Here is a 16,996-nt window from a genome sequence, read left to right on the forward strand (position 1 = left end):
AAAAATCTAATAGAGATGGATCAGGTGAAGAGTTGGCCAAGCAAGAGAAACTTCTTTGTTAATTCACTGGTCTCAGAAATGCTTATCCATAACACTGTCACAAACAGAACCTTAAAATTAAAAACATATTGTTCAAAATTATCAAAACTATGTGTAAAGAAATGTAAATAAACCTCCCAATGATATTTTTGTGGATTTATAGCATTTGTACTTCGGAAAGTTCTTAAAGTCTAAAACTGCAGTAAGACTTTTGGGATACCCTGATAGACACACATACTTTCCCTGGCTCTGTCCACTGAGAGGGCCTAGGAGTGGTAACACTCCAGTAGCAATGAGAGCACCTCACACCCAGATCTGGGTTCTTCAATATCATTCTCCACTAAAAGGAACCAGGGCTCCTTGGAGAAATAGCTGATATGAGCGACTAATTGAGGAAGTGGACATACAATTTCTCAAATGAGCCAGGAATATTGCTGTGCCAAAAAGTGAAGAAGTGCTCAAAAAAAACAATTGGAACATGTCAAACACGCGCGAGCACACACACACACACACACACACACACACACACACACACACACCCCATTAAGGGGCTCCCATTAATCAATTAAAATTAATAATGATATTAATTGCTTACAAGCCATAGAATAAATAGGAAATCATGAAGTCACACTAGTAAATACATGAATGATTAAAAAGAACATTTTAGGGATATGTACATAGTTATAAATAGCTCCCAGCAAAATATTTATGCATTACAAAGGGAAAAAGAACAACTTTACAGTTGGAGAAGCCTGAAAGATAGCACCTTAACTAAAGTAAACATCCTGTGTAATGCAACACATTAAAATCATTTGCCACCTGATAAAATGCAATGAGGAGCACACAGTGTCACTTTTATGATATTCCTTCTGAAGATGTATTAACATAAATATAATCATGAAGAAATATCAAACACAAATTGAGGACTATGGTAAAAAATAACTGGTGTATAATCTTTCTGTCAAGTTCACAAAAATCAATAAAAGACCCAGAAGCTTTTCCAGATTGAAGGGGATAAAAACAAAATGCAAAAGACTAAGTTCAACATGTGACTCTGAACTGGATCCTTTTGCTATAAAGGATATTTTTGGAACATGTGGCAAAACGTGAATGGGATCTGAAGGTTCGATGATGGTAATATATCAAGGCTAATTTTCAATTTCTATGCTCTTGATTGCAGGAAATACACACTAACATATTTTCAGATGATCGGACATAATGGACCAACTTATTCTCCAATGGTCTGGGAAGGAAATTTGTTGGAACTAGACCTGTAACTGTTTTATAAATTTGAGAATTTTTAGAATAAAAAAATAAATTTCAGAATAAAAAAAGAGAAGAAAAATTAATGAATAAGTGGAATAGCCAAGAAGTTTTCGAAAGAGGATTGTACAGCTACAGTGCTTGAAACGGCGTGGTAATTGTGCAGGAAGCAACAGGCATACCGAGAGAACAAAACAGACCTGTATTTAAAATAACTTAATAAATTGCAGCACAGTCATATGTTCAAATAACTTATCACAATCAAACATATTTTTAAACATTCTAAATATCACGCACATAGTATAATGTTAAGTGGAAGAGTACAAATGACTGAGTGGCACGCGGTAGGCTCTTGGGGTGTTGGCAATGGTCCATGTCTTGACCTTGGTGGTAGTTGTAAGGTCATTCACTTTGTTTCATAAGTATGTTTTACGTATTTTCCTGATTTATGTTACAGTAAAAGATTTTTAAAGGACATCTGGTACCGTTTATCATACTGCGCTATATTCTAGACATTGAGCTGCTAAGTAGATCAAATGTTATCACCCTCTTGTATAGATGAGGAAGCGAGTTCCAAAAAAGTGAAACCATTGCTCTCCAGGAGTTGAGAAGTACCAAGGCCAGGATACAAACCCATTCATGCTTTGGCCACCACCCTGACCTGTGTCCCCAGCATGAGTGGTGAGAGTGCTCACCGTTGTCACAACAGTTGCTGTGATTGTGCGCCCCACAGGCGTGTCCGACAGTGTGCTGGGCACTTTACACATATCACTCATCTAACTCTCACAACAGTCCCACAAAGATGGTGTTATTCCTCCCAATTTACAATTAAGGAAGAGGGGCACAAAGCTAGGAAAGAATGAAGCTGCATTCAGATGCTAGTTAATTCATTCATTAGATACACACAAACTAAGTAGCAGCTGTATGTCAGGCACTGGAAATGTACTGAAGATATAAGACACGTAAGACAAAATTCCTACCCTCCAGGAGCTGACCATCTTGATGAACTTTAAATGTCAGCTGCTTCATCTATGCCTAAAGCTGTTCTCCAGCAGAAGGAGTGCCTGTCTGTTGTTATCTAACCCTTTTGTTGCCACGGTGCCAGAAGTCCGTGAGCGCTGCTGTCAGTGCGCAAGAACAGGAAACACCTACGGCATTGGTAGCCGTTGGAATTGGGATGGGTTGGTACGCAAGCCAAAGTTAGAGTCATGCTTTCGGGGCACTATTGGTTGCCTCAAACTCTTGGGTGTAACACTGTTTTGAGAAGAGATGACTATCAACTAATGAGGTCCTTCCTTCATTTTTCCAAGACTGATGATGAATCTTCAAAGACTGATCGGCTTGCAAAAATCAAGCTCATAATAGATATAGTGAAGGATACATATATTTCTGCCTATAATAGCAATATGGAATTGTGTGTGGATGAGTCCATGCTAAAATTCAAAGGGCGTCTATTTTTCAAGCAATATCTTCCCAGTACACCAAGTACAAAGTGGGGCATAAAGATTTGGTCACTCTGTGATTCACGAACAGGATTTCTGTTGCAGTTTGATGTATATACATGCAAAGATTCATCTCAAGGTAGGAAAGCTGGGTTGGGAGCAGGGTGGTGTCCAGCTTGCTGAATGGATTGATACATATACAGGTAAAGATTCATTTCAAGACAGGAAAGTTGGGTTGGGAGCAAGGGTGGTGTCCAGCATGTTGAATGGATTTGAAGGTAAGGGACATGCAGTTTGTACAGACAATTTTTATCCAAGTGTAGAACTTATTGAGAGTCTAAGATGGAAAAACATTGTAGCATGTGGTACAGTGCGTGCCTATAGGAGAGGACTCCCTTCAGATGTGAGGAGTGGCAGGCTGAAGCGTGGTGACTTCCCGGTGATGTGGGAAAATCATGATCGCTCAGTGCTCGCTTGCACTTGGCAGGGGACACGGAGAGTCAACATGATCTCCACTGTGGGGAATGGTGGTGTCAGGCAAGTGCATGTAAGATCAAAAAGGGGAATGAGAACTGCATGGAAACCAAATATTCAAATTCTGTACAGTGCATTTATGGGTGGAGTTGCTTGATTTGATCAACTCTGTGCCATGCACCCTTTTGAGAGGAAGTCTAAGAAGTGGTATCAAAGCATATGGCATTTTCTCACTGAAGTGGCTCTAGTAAATGGCTGTCTATGTTACAACATTCAAAACCCAAACAATAAATTGAGCCAGCGGAAATTCAGGGAAAAAATGATAGAGGGTTTATTAGATGGATTTTCAAGAAAAGATGGAAATAAGGGGGTGTTGCAGGATGTATCCACCAAAAAAAATTAAGCTGACAAAGTGCCATTTTCCCAGGCAATTTGAGGACAAGAAAAAGCAACCTAATTGCTGCATGGGCAGCACTATGCCCTCACAATGTGCAAAAACGGGAAAGGTGTTTGCAAATGAAAACAAAACACGTATTATTGTGCTATGTGTCTTGGAAACCCAGCAATGTGTGTTGTTCCTTATTTGAGAATTATCACTCCAAAGTAAAATATAAAAAATGGTGTCAATATTCCAGAAAGGAAGTTTAAGAAAGCAGATGTACATTTTTCTATATTTTTGTGTTTTTCAATAATGAATAACAATAGGACCCTTTTATACATAAAAATGTCATTTATATACAAAGCAGCTCAAATTGCTATTATTAAATGCATAAAATAATCAAAATATCAACTTTTTGTGTTTTGTGGATTTCTGACACATTTTGGGGGAAAAACCTTGAAATCAATTAATGCAAGGAAAGAGCTAAATGCAGTCCAAAGTCAGATACTTCTCTAGCAGCAACGAAGTTACCTCCCCCACATAGCTCTTTCCCACAAAGTTAAATAATGGACAAACAACCAAAAAAACCCAGCAGCTATAATTTGGTTATCCTACCTGAATTAAATTCGGAACTTTCTGACATTTGCCTTTTATTTTAATACTGGATAAAAGGAATAGGCCCAGCAAGCCTGGCCAGAGACCAACAAATTAAAAACAAAAGACATTTCTCCTATTATATCATAGTTTCTACTCATGTGGTATGTTTCTTGGAGGTTCCCAATGTGCTATGTAAATGTTAACTCATTCTTCCTTCTGGTATCCTTGGGAGGCAGGAAGCCAATGCTGTTTCATAGATAAAGAAGCTGAAGGGTCGGGAGGTTAAGTGCCTTTTGCAGGGTCACATAACGACAGGCAGTTGGGGATGCTGGGAATGGCGTTTGGGGTGAGGAATCCCTGCCTATAGTCCCCTGGCTCCCAATGGGCCCCCTTCTTATGAGATAACTTTGTACATTAAAACTCTGTTGGAGTCTTGTTCTATAAAAGGAATGTTCTGGGACTGCTGAGAGACAACTGCATTTTTCTTCCCCTGCACATTCACATATGCTACATTTTCAGAAGTCAGGTTTAGGACATGTAGCCATTGTCTATAATAGTTTCAAATTCACCCAATTTGGGGACTAATATTTAGCCTAAATGACTCTGCCAGTGATCATGAGTCCATGACAATTCTGTTTTGTTAGAAAAGAAACCAGTGGCCTGAACTGTTGCTAGACATCTTAGTCTATGCCATTTTAAGCAGCTGCATTTCAGAGAAAGAAATGAACTAAATTTGGGGTTGACAAGCACCCCCCAGAAATGTATTGCTCTTTGTCAGGTGTTATGAGCACTTTGGCTAAGCCCTCTGCTTGCTTCCTCCCTCTACTGTCATTGTGAAGACATTGCGGATAGCGCCTTGCACAGCTGGCGAAAATGGAAACAAGGAGATTGATTTTTCAAGTAACTGAGATGAGGCTCTAAGAACTCCTGTTGTAATTTTAAGGCCATCAGAACAAATTCCCAACATCCTCTTGTGCAATTTTTTAGATACTGAACGGAAATACTAGGCATGGCTTGAGCATTTTGACCTTTTATAGCTATCATTCAAGATTTACTTTTCAACACACAACTTTCAACATTCACCCTTCAATTACTAAGTGCCCGGCACTATTCTAGGGCTTGGGTGGAGAGCAGCAAATAAAACAGAGACCTACCTTCTTGGAATACACATCTATCAATGCTCAAGTTGGTACAATTGGATAAGTTGGGGAGAGAAAAACCTGCTTTTGAAGATATAACTTTTACCTGGGAAAGAATGGCTTGACAATCTTCTTGTTCAACATCCTTTGAATACTTACATTGAAATGTCTGTGTAACTGACAAGGTTCAGATTAAGCACATGGGTCTTAGGTTTCTAAGAAGCCAAGCTTCCCTTCACTTGTTAGAGCATAATCAACCCTCAGACTGAGAGCAAGGTGGGTTTCATTGACCTTCTTTTCACATCAATGTCCTTGGACTGAAAAAACAACAACAACAAAATAAGCTACAGTTTGGGAGAAGTGAAGAGAGAGAATATGTGTGAATATCGTAAAGCTGCTCCAAGTGTTCCTGCCGTGTTGTCAGTACATAGCTCTTTCCCATAGGAAGTGAAGTCTCCTGGGGAGGTAACAAAAGCCATGGTGGGGGAAGTGGAACAAAGTTCTTAAAAGGCAAGACCCCTCTTGCTGAAGGGGAGACCCACAGCTGGGCCCGCCCAATAGACTAGAAATTCACAAACTGTGCACACCAGACCAATTTTCACTGCTGAGCACTTGCCTGATAGCTCAGTTCCCCAGTATCTGCTCAGGGAATGTGTGAAGCCGATAGAATCACACGTGTGGGAAAGTTTATAAAGACTCCAAGTATACATACCACTGTGTGTTTTCAATTTGCTTGTTCAGTGTTCTTGCCAGCTGCATAGAAGAGTTAAAATCCTGTTGAAAAGCATGCTGGAGAAATGGTCTCTTACTCCGGAGGAAGGCTCTCACAGAATTCTCAGCTTGGTAGGACATGGCAGTGAGCGCTGAGAAATGAATGGAAAGTATGGAACAAGTTTGGGTCTTCTTACATTTATGATGAAAGCACTTCATTAAAAGGGTTAATACAGATTGCTCTGTAATGTAAATGAAACTAGATATTGCTAGAAAAAGTCCAAAGACATCACAATTAGACTATTTTTTCACTTGCTCTCTGCATTTATTAACCTTTCTATCTGTGCTCTCATTGCGAAGGCCTCATGTGGTCAGTATTTCAGCAACTTCTACCCCTAAGGGAAAGTACTTTGTAGAAGAATATCTGCTTTTTCAAAATTTTCCATTACTGACTTTGTTCTGTTTAAAAATATTATGACTTAGTGCCAGTGACCCCACTTTACACATTATATCTTTAAAACGTTTTCCAAACCTGCATTAATAATGTGAACGCTAGATATAATGACTAGCACTGAGCAGGCATTCAGTATTTGTTGAATGAACGAATGAATGGATGAATGAATGAAAATGTCCCATACCTAAAAATGTACTTCTTCAGCTTCCTGGAAGTTTATTCAACACTAAAACTGTTTATTCAACTTAAATGTTCTCTTATCATGTGTTTAAACTCTAAAGTGTGGGCTTTGAGGGGTAAATTATAGCTTTAATATTATCCAACTGTAAATGTTCTATTCTTTATTTTCAAAAATGTAGTTCTTTGTGGAAATAACAAAGAATAATATTTACCAATAAAAGCAGATAACTCTTCTGGAATAACTTTTTAAAATAAACCAATTCAAGATACAACTGGTTCCTTTCCATCTTGCTTCTCTTCCCAATCACTTCCATCTTGCGCTGATCCCCAGATCGTCACCTAAGAGCTTCTCACTCCACTTCAATCTTCCCTTGGAGTCAGCTCCCTTCTAGTTCTACAATCTTTGGGAAAACTTGGCTTTAAAGAAATCTTACAGCTCTTTTTAGCAGTGAGTTCTGAGAACTTCAATTCAGATAAAACCACATTCCTAGGACCAGCTTCTCTTAGTCTGTTGCTAAAACAATTCTCCTCAGGGCTGTCGTTTCCTTTGCTCAGTTCTCTTCAATCCTTTCCGCTGGGAAGACTGAAGAGAGAAATACAGTGACATGCCCTCAGAGTACAACACCTGTGCCCTTTCTCTATGCTGTGACTTCCCATCACGCTATGGGTCGATCCTCCGATAAGACAGACATTGTGAGACCAACGGGATACCTCAGTCCTCTTTTCCTGCTCGTGCATTTCTCTACCCTTTGCTTCCTCCATCCTCCCACGAAAGATAAAGACTCACTAGTTTTACTGATGAGAGCCCGAGCCATTCAGTAGGTCACCTGTACCGGTGAGCGGGCTCGTGGTGCCTTTAAGGACAACACAGGTGGGCAGACCTCGCTCTGCAGCCTCCGCTTGCCGACTACGCAGCAGCTGAATCCTTGGAGCGTTCCTCACTCTGTTGTCCCCTCTTCCACATAATGGCATGCTAGAACAGGCCTGAGGTCCAGACTTCTCTCTAGTTCTCTCCCTCCCCCAAGACATATCTGAGCAGGTTGTACCAAGATTGAGATCCAGGGTGAAAAGCAGGAAGTTGTTCTTAGACCATGGGCCTAAATTACATGCTTCAACTCAGCTTTTGCCAAGAAAGTCCAGCATTGTCCGGTACCAGGGGCTGCTTAGCTCTAGTAGAGTACTACAGGGGGCCCTTGCTATCTGAGCATCCATGATCTGAGTTGTTTAAGAGAAGCAGAGTCACCACAAAGCAAAACTATTTATTAATGAGCTGACCACTTATAAAATTAATCCAAAACCAAACACCCTTCCTTTCAAGACATTGGTATCTATCCCACCAATATTATAGCAGATAATAAATTAAAATACAGTAGAAGTCTACTGTGAAAATAAATTATAAATACTGCAAAAGATGCAGGATTTCATGGAGCTGATGAAAGAAATATTGCAGCATTGCTTGAACTATATGCAAGCCAATAATAAATGTGGATATGGCACAATTTGACCAGTTAACAATTGAAGAAGAAAAAATAAACAAGGATGACATAAAAGATACTTAAAAAAAATGAAGAAATTCATATATCAAAGGATTGACAAAGCACTTGAGAAAAACTAAATAAAATCCTTGAATATTTTTGCAAAAACAGCCCTTTTTGTGACCATATGGCAAAAGTCAAATACAAAGTAAAGATATTTTATCCTGTTATTGTACAATCTTATCTAAAAATTATTTATCCTGTCTGGTTCATCTATTGTGGCATAACAAACCACAGATACACTTAATGATTTTGCACAATTCTATTGGCTGATCTGGTAGTTCCGTTTCACGTGTTATTAGCTGGGATGCTGGAATGACAAGAAAGTCCAATTTGGCTTCATTCACGTGACCGGAAGTTGGTGCTAGCCATTGGCTGGAAACTTACCTTAAGTGTTTGCTGGGGCCTCAGTTTTCCTCCACATGGTTGCCTGGGCTTTCATATAGCTTAGTGTCCAGGTTTCCAGGAGAACTGCTCCAAGAGCATAAGCCCCAATGTGCATGTGTTTATCAAGTCTCCAGCTGTATCATGCTTGCTATAGTTCCATTGTCCAAAGCCCAGAGTCAATGAAGGAGGGAAGGACACAAAGGTCTGCATATCAGGAGATCAGGTCCTCTGAAAGCCACCAAAGTACAGTCTACCACAGCACCCTCTGGCCTCAAGCGGATCATGTCATTCCCACATGCAAAATATAGTTACCCTCTCCAAAGCTCCCAAGGTCTTATCCCATGGTGGCATCAGGTATAGAATCTCATGACCCAAATCAGGTGCTGATGCAACCGAAGTCTCGGGTGCAGCTGCTCTTGATCTGAAGAAGTGTGAACAAAAGGGACACATTTTCTAGCCCTTACACAACTAACATACAATGAAAATGAAAGAACAGGAAAACTGCACTCAAAATGGTTGAACATGGAAGGCACACAGCAGTTCCTGGTCCAGAGCAATTCTGGAATATAGCCAGGCACATGGAGCCAGTTTCTTGACTATGAGTCAGTTCTGTTCCTGGAGTGATTCTCGATGGCTCTTGTTTCTACCTTCTGTGCTCTATGCTCTGTTCTCTGAGATATCATTCTTTTTCCAAGAGAGATATCCAGGTTTACAGCTGAATTTCTTTCTCAGATTGCTTCCTTCCCCTAGGAGTTTGGGGGTTTTGAGGCATTTTTCATTTTGTAACATCTCTGTCTTTTTAATCTAGGCTAGTATAACTTCATTGAACATTTTGTAATTTTCTATGTATCAAATTATTATCCACTCTATTAAAGAAAACCACACTCACAAATCTCTTCAAGACAGTCCTCTCTGTTTGGGGCTGAAAATCAGAGTGCTAAGGGAAAATACCCTTAAGATTCTTCTTGTCTAGCTGAGAGGATCTTTGAGATACCCCTTAAATCTTTCTGATTCCTTAAAGAGTCCTGGACCCTGAGGCCATATTTTACTGCCAGAACCCTGGCTTTTATCTTCAAACCAAAGCTATTTCTTACTTTCAGAATTTTATTCTTGGAGAGACTGGGGATAAAAAACATTTTATTATTAAACCCACAAGTTCTAGCTCTCTTTTAGTCCTTCTAAATTCTACTTTAAATCTGAGTATTTCCTTCATTAAGCTCAACTTTCTCTTCCTGTACTTTACCCTTGGTAGCTGAAAGAAGCCAGACAGCACTTACAGCATTCTGCTTGGGAATCTCCTTAGCCAGATCCACAGGTTCATTAGGTGCTCTTCCTGTTTCCTGTATTTCCATAGGCAAACAGTTTTGCTAATTGTTCTGTCAATACATAACTCAAGTTCTCTTTTCTTCAGCTTCCAATAGGACCTTCCTCGTTGCCCTCCCAGCCTCCACTAATGATGTGTTTGTCATTCCTCCAATTTCTCCATTCCTTCTACCAGACTCAAAACCTGCCACATGTTATGGTGGTAGGACTCTATTTTCAGGTAACAGTTTCTGTTTTAGTCATCTATTACTGAATAACAAATCATCCCAAAATGCAATGGCTTATAACAGTTTATTATTACTTCTTACAAATCTGTGGGTTGAACAGGAGGTTATTATACTTCACATGTTGTGGGCTTGGAGGTGGGATGTGTAGAAGATGTAAAATGGACTCACATACCTGGCTGGAACTTGGTACTGGCTGCTGGCTGGGAGCTCAGCTAGAGTGGGCTAGGGGGCCTCAGTTCTTCTCCACGTGGGTTCCTACACAGTGCTGCTTATGTTTTCTCATAGTATGGCAGGTGGGTTCCAAAAAGACACCTTCGAAACAGACAAGGCCTGATGTGGCAGGACTTATCAAGCCTTTACTAGCATCACTCTTGCTGTGCCCCATTGGCCAAAGCTAGTCACATGGCCAAGCCCAGAATCAGTGAGCAAGGGGACTTATAAGGGTACAAATAGAAAGAAGCAGAGTTCATTGACGGCCACCAAAGTCATAGTCTATCACATCCTTCAACATTTGATTTATTTTTGGTGATACAAATGATTTAGTGTTCAATTGTCATTATAAAAATCATTTTGTTAATTGTAAGACAACCTAAACTCACTTTTGTAAATTTTATTTTTCAAAAATCATGCCTATCAAACTTGTTTTACATTGTCTGCTATGACATTTTGGTCCCCACTTTAAGTGGATTCCATTTGAATGGCCTTTTTCTAGTATCAATTATCCTTAGATATAAAGAGGTCATGTATTGTGTTTCCCATTTAGCTTTTGCAACTAGAGTGTCACTCTCAGGTCAAGAACTCTTTGCAGAGCAGGGATGAGTCACAAAACATAATTTGGGCCTTGCCAAGCCCTGGAAATAACACCATCATAATAGCACCAAAACATCATCCCTCATCCTGATACATATTCTTTTACTTTACTCATAAAGAATTAAATGGTCACTTTCCCACCAGTTTTCTAACTATACACTGATAACTCAATATGGCTTGAAATTACCTGCAGTGGTACTTTCCTCGTCAAGCCTTAATAACCTACAGCTTTTACAAATCACTTCTGCATGAGGGTTCTACAGAAATTAGTTCTGAAAGCCCTGCAGTCTTTACAAAGAACATTCTGGAACACAGGTGCACTTTTTAAATAGAGGATTAATTTTGTTCTCTGCTGCATGCTTACTTTTTTCAATGAAACTTTAAAGAATAAGAGTACTTCATGTTTTATTATGCTGTATAGTCAGTCTACCTTTGGCATTGAATTCCTGGGATATGTCTTCTCTACATAGTGAGAGAAGAAAATCTGAATTGACTGAATTCACTGAAACTTAAGAAACACTCTATATTCTTATTAATCCTTGATGAAACTAGATAATCTTTTTTAAAAAATAGAGATTTAAAATCCAAGCAAGAAGCATATATGCTAATCATTTTTTTCTCCCCAGAGATTCTAAATTTAATCCCATAATAGTCAATGTAACTTAAGCTTTTCTTTTTCTTTTTTTTTAACCCCAGCATGAATCTGAGAGGTAGTGTAACTAAAACTCTCTAATCAAAACACTTCCACAGAGCCAATGATTTCAATAGTGCTAGTTTGGGTCTCCCCAAGGGTGTTGTTACCTATTCTTTCATTTTCTCCTCTTGAACAGATCTATCAATTTACCAGGCCTGAACTTTCAGTTCCTTTCACATATCTTCATAAGCAATTAAGCAAAGGATGCACCCCTTGGAGTTGGGTGATTTTGCCTTTAGTTTCCATGGCAATCTTGGTCGGGTTTTTTTTAAATACCTACTATAAGCGCAGCTTCAATTTGCTTCTGTCAAACTTGAAAACAAAACTGCAGAAGGCCAGCGAACTGGTTTCTCAGCACGCTGAAAGGTAGGGCCATTGTTACTCATGAGTAGGCTGCCAAGCCGTTTCTCAAGCTTCGAACACCCTAGACTTCTAAAGGGGCCTCCTTGGATCTCAGGGACACTCTGCATTGCCCCATTTCGTGAAACTGGTGGGCGTATATTATAACCTGAGTGTCCACACTACCCTATTCCTTCCCTGGACCCAGGTACAGGAATGCAACTAAAAACGCAGACCCCTAAGAAACGGCTTTCTCCAGGGGAGGTCTGTAATAGGTTTCAAAGGAGAGATGGAGGGTCAGAGTAGTGTTCCCACAATTCAGTGACCAGAAGCAGCCTACGCCTGTGTAAGGGCTCTGCTGGGAAGAACAAAAGTTGATTGTTTCAGAAAAATAAAACCAAACCAAAACAAAACAAAACAAAACAACAGCATTTATGTTCCAGAAGTGGAAGCTCCTATCACAGACAAATACATAGGCCTTGCTGAGGCTTAGAAGCAGAGGCTTACTGTCCCTTGTGGAAAAGCATGCAGCAAGCAGCAACCTGGGGTGCTTAGATACATTTGTGTCCATCTACCCAGCCCCATTCCTTTCTTTGTGTTTTCAGACACAGAGCCCAGGATCTGCAGATTAGAAAGGATCATAAAGCTGATGTTTGTGGGGCACCTTATTCCAGGCAGCTGGGAGTATGCGGCAGGCAGCGTCTCGCTGAACCTGCTAGAGCTTGTGTGGGAAGGATGTACCAGCCGGCAAGGGGACCGGTTCTGTGCACCCCACCTGGCACCAATTGCATGTTTGGACTACAGCCCGCACGTGTTGCCGTTCAATCAGGGCTAGTTTTGAGGGTCCAGTTTGCTCACTACAATCAATCCAGGGGAGCCTGAACAGGAGCCCCTGTAGTAATTAGAAATGAAACTCCAAGAGCTACCTTTTGACAACCTATCTGGGAGAGCAGCTCAAATGCAAACAGGCCTGTGTTTCGTTCAGCCGGGATTGAAAACAAGAGCCAACTGTCACCTTCGTGCCAGGTTTGGTGTTCAGCACAGGCGTGTAAAGAGAATATTCCAGACTTGCCCTCCCGGAACTATCAGTCTGGGCACACTTCTGTTCTCCTGTCTACCTCTGACCTTTTCTTTTGAAAATACTTCCAGAATGGATTATACAGTGTTACCTCGGTTTTCGAACATAAACCGTTCTGGAAGACTGTTTGAGTTCTGAAACGTTCGAAAACAGAGGCACAGTTTCCCCACAGAAAGTAATGCAAAATGGATTAATCCATTTCAGACCTTTAAAATCAACCCCTAAAACTGCAAATTTAGCATGAATTTTACTATCTAATGATACCATAGATCCATAAAATTTACGGCGTTCATAAACTGACATGTTCGTCAACAGAGACGTTTGAAAACCTAGGTACCACTGTAATTTATTTTTCAATAATTTATACTCCTGATAGTGCCTTGAGCTATAAATAGATAATAAACAATTTGGGATAGTTATTCAGTATCTTTTGCCTACGACTTTAAAGTATTTCACAAATACTGGCCATGCATAGTAAATTAATCAGTTAGGTTAATTTCTACTTTACAGGGAGTAGCAGGAGGATGCTTAAAGTCTAGAGGCTCCAGAGCAAAATTCTGAGTTCACTAATAATTTGCATTATGACTTCAGGCAAGCCAGTTGCCTCCCAGTTTACAGGAACCCTCCCGATAAACAGCATTGTCAACTGAATGTGTTTGACTGTCCCTTTCTCTCCCCCAGTATTTGGAAACGTGGGAGAGGTGATTGTCATTTGTCAAAAGAATGGTGGTGGATGCATTATTGATATGTAGGGGCCAGGATGCTGTTTTCCCTGCTCAGGAAAGTCTCCTCGAAAAAGGGTTTCCTGCCCCAAATGCCAATAGCACCCTGGCTGGTCATTTGCACTGGTAAATAATCTCTAACTTCCTTTCCAGTGTGACAATGTAGGCATATCAGTCTCTGAAAGTTCAGTCAAAAAGAGATGAGGTTCTCTGTTCAGGTTGTCTGTCCCCTGCTCAGTGGGCATGATGAGGACACTGCAGAACTAGGAACTGACAGAGAGAACTGGCATGGAGGCTGTCATTTGCAAATTTTTCAGGATACCCGGATTTTGCTTGGCAAAAGCCCCCACTGTTTCACCGAGATTTGCCTTTAAGTTCCAAGCAAGAATTTAACATCTGTAATGCTGTCAACTTTAATACCTGTAACACTGTGTTAACGTGTTCACCCACCCAAGACTGACTCTGAGCAAAGCAAACAGCTATCAGTGGAGCCAGACTAACCAGCAGGGTGAGTGCATTCAGAAATAAAAAGCTGGAGCCAACTAACGAGGACAGGTATAATAAGTTCCAGGGTGCTAAACTCCTGGCCACCTGCACTAGGGGCCTTCTAGATGGGCTTTGAGGTTGACCTTGGGCTGTTTACCGTGATGTCCTCCTTTTTAAAGTAAGTTATTTCCTGTGTGCACTAAGTGGCCTGAAATTATTTACTGTGTATCCTACCTACAGATGTATTCCCTTAAGACCTAAAGAATCGGTCACTTTTAGAAATCCCAGTTATCTTTATAATGTTCTTGAGGGCTCAGCCTCAGTGAAATACCTCACGCTAAGGAATAAAAAAAATCAAGCCCCCAAAAATAGAGTAATGATTTTTCCAATATGCATGTCTGGCATCCTAATGTACTTAAAACAAACAAACAAACAAACAAAACCTCAAAAGTTTTCAAAACTAACACACAAAGCGTAGTTAAAGTTGATTTATTCAGCCAGAAATGCCTATTAATTTGGGCCCTTTGAGGGAAGCTGAAACAGATTAAGTATTTCTTATTTTCCTCCTGGTTTCTAAAAATCTTTGTCTTTAAAAATCAAAACTAAAGTGTGATGACTGGTATTTTGACATTTGACCAAGTCTTATTCAGGTACAACTACTACACAGACTAAGACACCAGTCACGGCAAATCTCACACATTTTTATGCGAATGCTTGTTTATACTCATCTCATCTTGGCTCCACGCCATAATATCTTGTTCTGAGCTAAGAATGCGAATGTGTTGATTTCCCTCTTGCTGTTTGTGAATTCATTCCAGTGCCTGGTAGAGAATCTTCCAGGAGACCCCAGAGAGTTGGTCATCAGACAAAGAGGCTGTGCTAACACCCACCACCATCTCCCATCTCTCAAGGGAGGGCTTAGTAGGGGAACTGAGAAGTGGACCAGCCCAGACTCAGGAGATCCCAACTGGTTTGCTTTGGCCTGTGACTACATTTGGCTCCCCTGGGACAGTGAGATGTCTTGGATAAAGCCTAGAGTTTGAAGGAAGATGATCTAGATCCAAACATTAATTCCGCCATTTCTTGCTATATAATCACAGGCAAATCATTTCAATCCTGAGTCCCACTTTCTTCATCTATCACAGCAGCCTGTGTTAAGACATAAATGAGATAATATAGAGAGGGAAGCACTTTGGAAACTTCCAATGTACACATTGAGGCTCATTGTTGAGATGGTGATGGATGGACGAGGCCTCAGGGAACAGACTAGCTTTGTCTTCCTACTATCTGAGGGTTTGTGGGATTTGGGGCAAGAATGAGGTGGGGAGTATGGGACAGGGCCTTGCCCCTGGTTGGTTATCAAGTATGAAAGAACTCAGTGTTGTGTCCAGGAGGAGGAGCTTAGCGGTGATGTGGGACATGAAGTTGAAAGCTGAGGGCACCGAGACCTAGGTAGGCATGGATGACAGACTAAAAGGACTGCAGAGGGAGGAAGGATGAAGTGAGTGGAAGGCAGAACACCCCAAAGCCTGACTTCGGCCAAATGTTTTCATTCTCCTTATGTGCTATTGGATGCGAGAACCTCAACGACTTGCTCGATTACATCTTAAAATAATTTTTAAAAACTACATGTCTTCTCACGCCCGTTTAAGTTAACATCAAAAACATTTCTTCAAAAGTTTAAGTAGTTGCAAAAAATATAACTTCTGGTGCATTGGAAATATTGAACATTTAAAAATAAAACTCATATGACTTTTATAAATGTTTCCAATGAAATCTAATACCATAGCAATTTGGTATCCATTATAATTCGTTCTACATATACACCAACAAGTTGGTCTTCAATCAGCAAAAAATTATTTCATTCACTCCTTAAAGCTATATTTCAGTTCCACTTTCCCCAAGTAATTTTATGTTAATGTGATATATTTTATGCCTAAAATCCTTTTATTGATCATCCATAATAATTAACTGCAGCAAGAATATCTGTATAATATGAAATTAATCCTGCACAGTTTAATTAATTTGAAATTAATTTAAAATATTTCCTATGCCCATACAGCTCTAGGTATCAAATATATATTTCTGGATGAAATTATCATTGTAGGCCCTATTCATTTGTAATTTATCAAAACAAAAATATAATTTTTATAAGTGATTATTAAACATAAAAAGTAAAATTTTGTTGGAAAAACTACTCTTCATCAGACTTCTTTGTAAAATACATGGGGCTCCTCATCAACATTATTCCCATTTTACAATTATTGTTGTTACAGTTATTGTAAGCATTATGAAAACTTTTTCATAAAAATAAGTAGATGAGAATGAAAGGAATTTTATCATACAGATGTCAGTTACAGAGTTCCTTCTGATGTGGTGATCTGTCATCAAAATGATTTTTAATGATCTAATTCTCTGACAACTCAATTAGGTCTTCCCTCAGTTTTCATGAAAGCAAAGAATTAGAAATTACGTGAGTTGCAAAAAGACTTATGACTAAGTCAATAGACTCATTCACTTTTTAAAAGAACAGCATTTCCTGTGGCACCCTTGAGATTTGCCTCCGCTGGGGCAATGCACCATAGTAAGCAGAGGGGAGTGAGAGGAAGCTCTTGCTTTTATGAAATGCATGTCATGAAGGAAGGACCAGAAAGGAGACCCTCCATTTCACTGCCATGGCTCACTGCCATGCAATTCTTGGCAGAGCAATGCAAGTG

The sequence above is a fragment of the Rhinolophus ferrumequinum genome (genome assembly GCF_004115265.2).
Source record: "Rhinolophus ferrumequinum isolate MPI-CBG mRhiFer1 chromosome 5 unlocalized genomic scaffold, mRhiFer1_v1.p scaffold_110_arrow_ctg1, whole genome shotgun sequence".
Taxonomy (NCBI): domain Eukaryota; kingdom Metazoa; phylum Chordata; class Mammalia; order Chiroptera; family Rhinolophidae; genus Rhinolophus; species Rhinolophus ferrumequinum.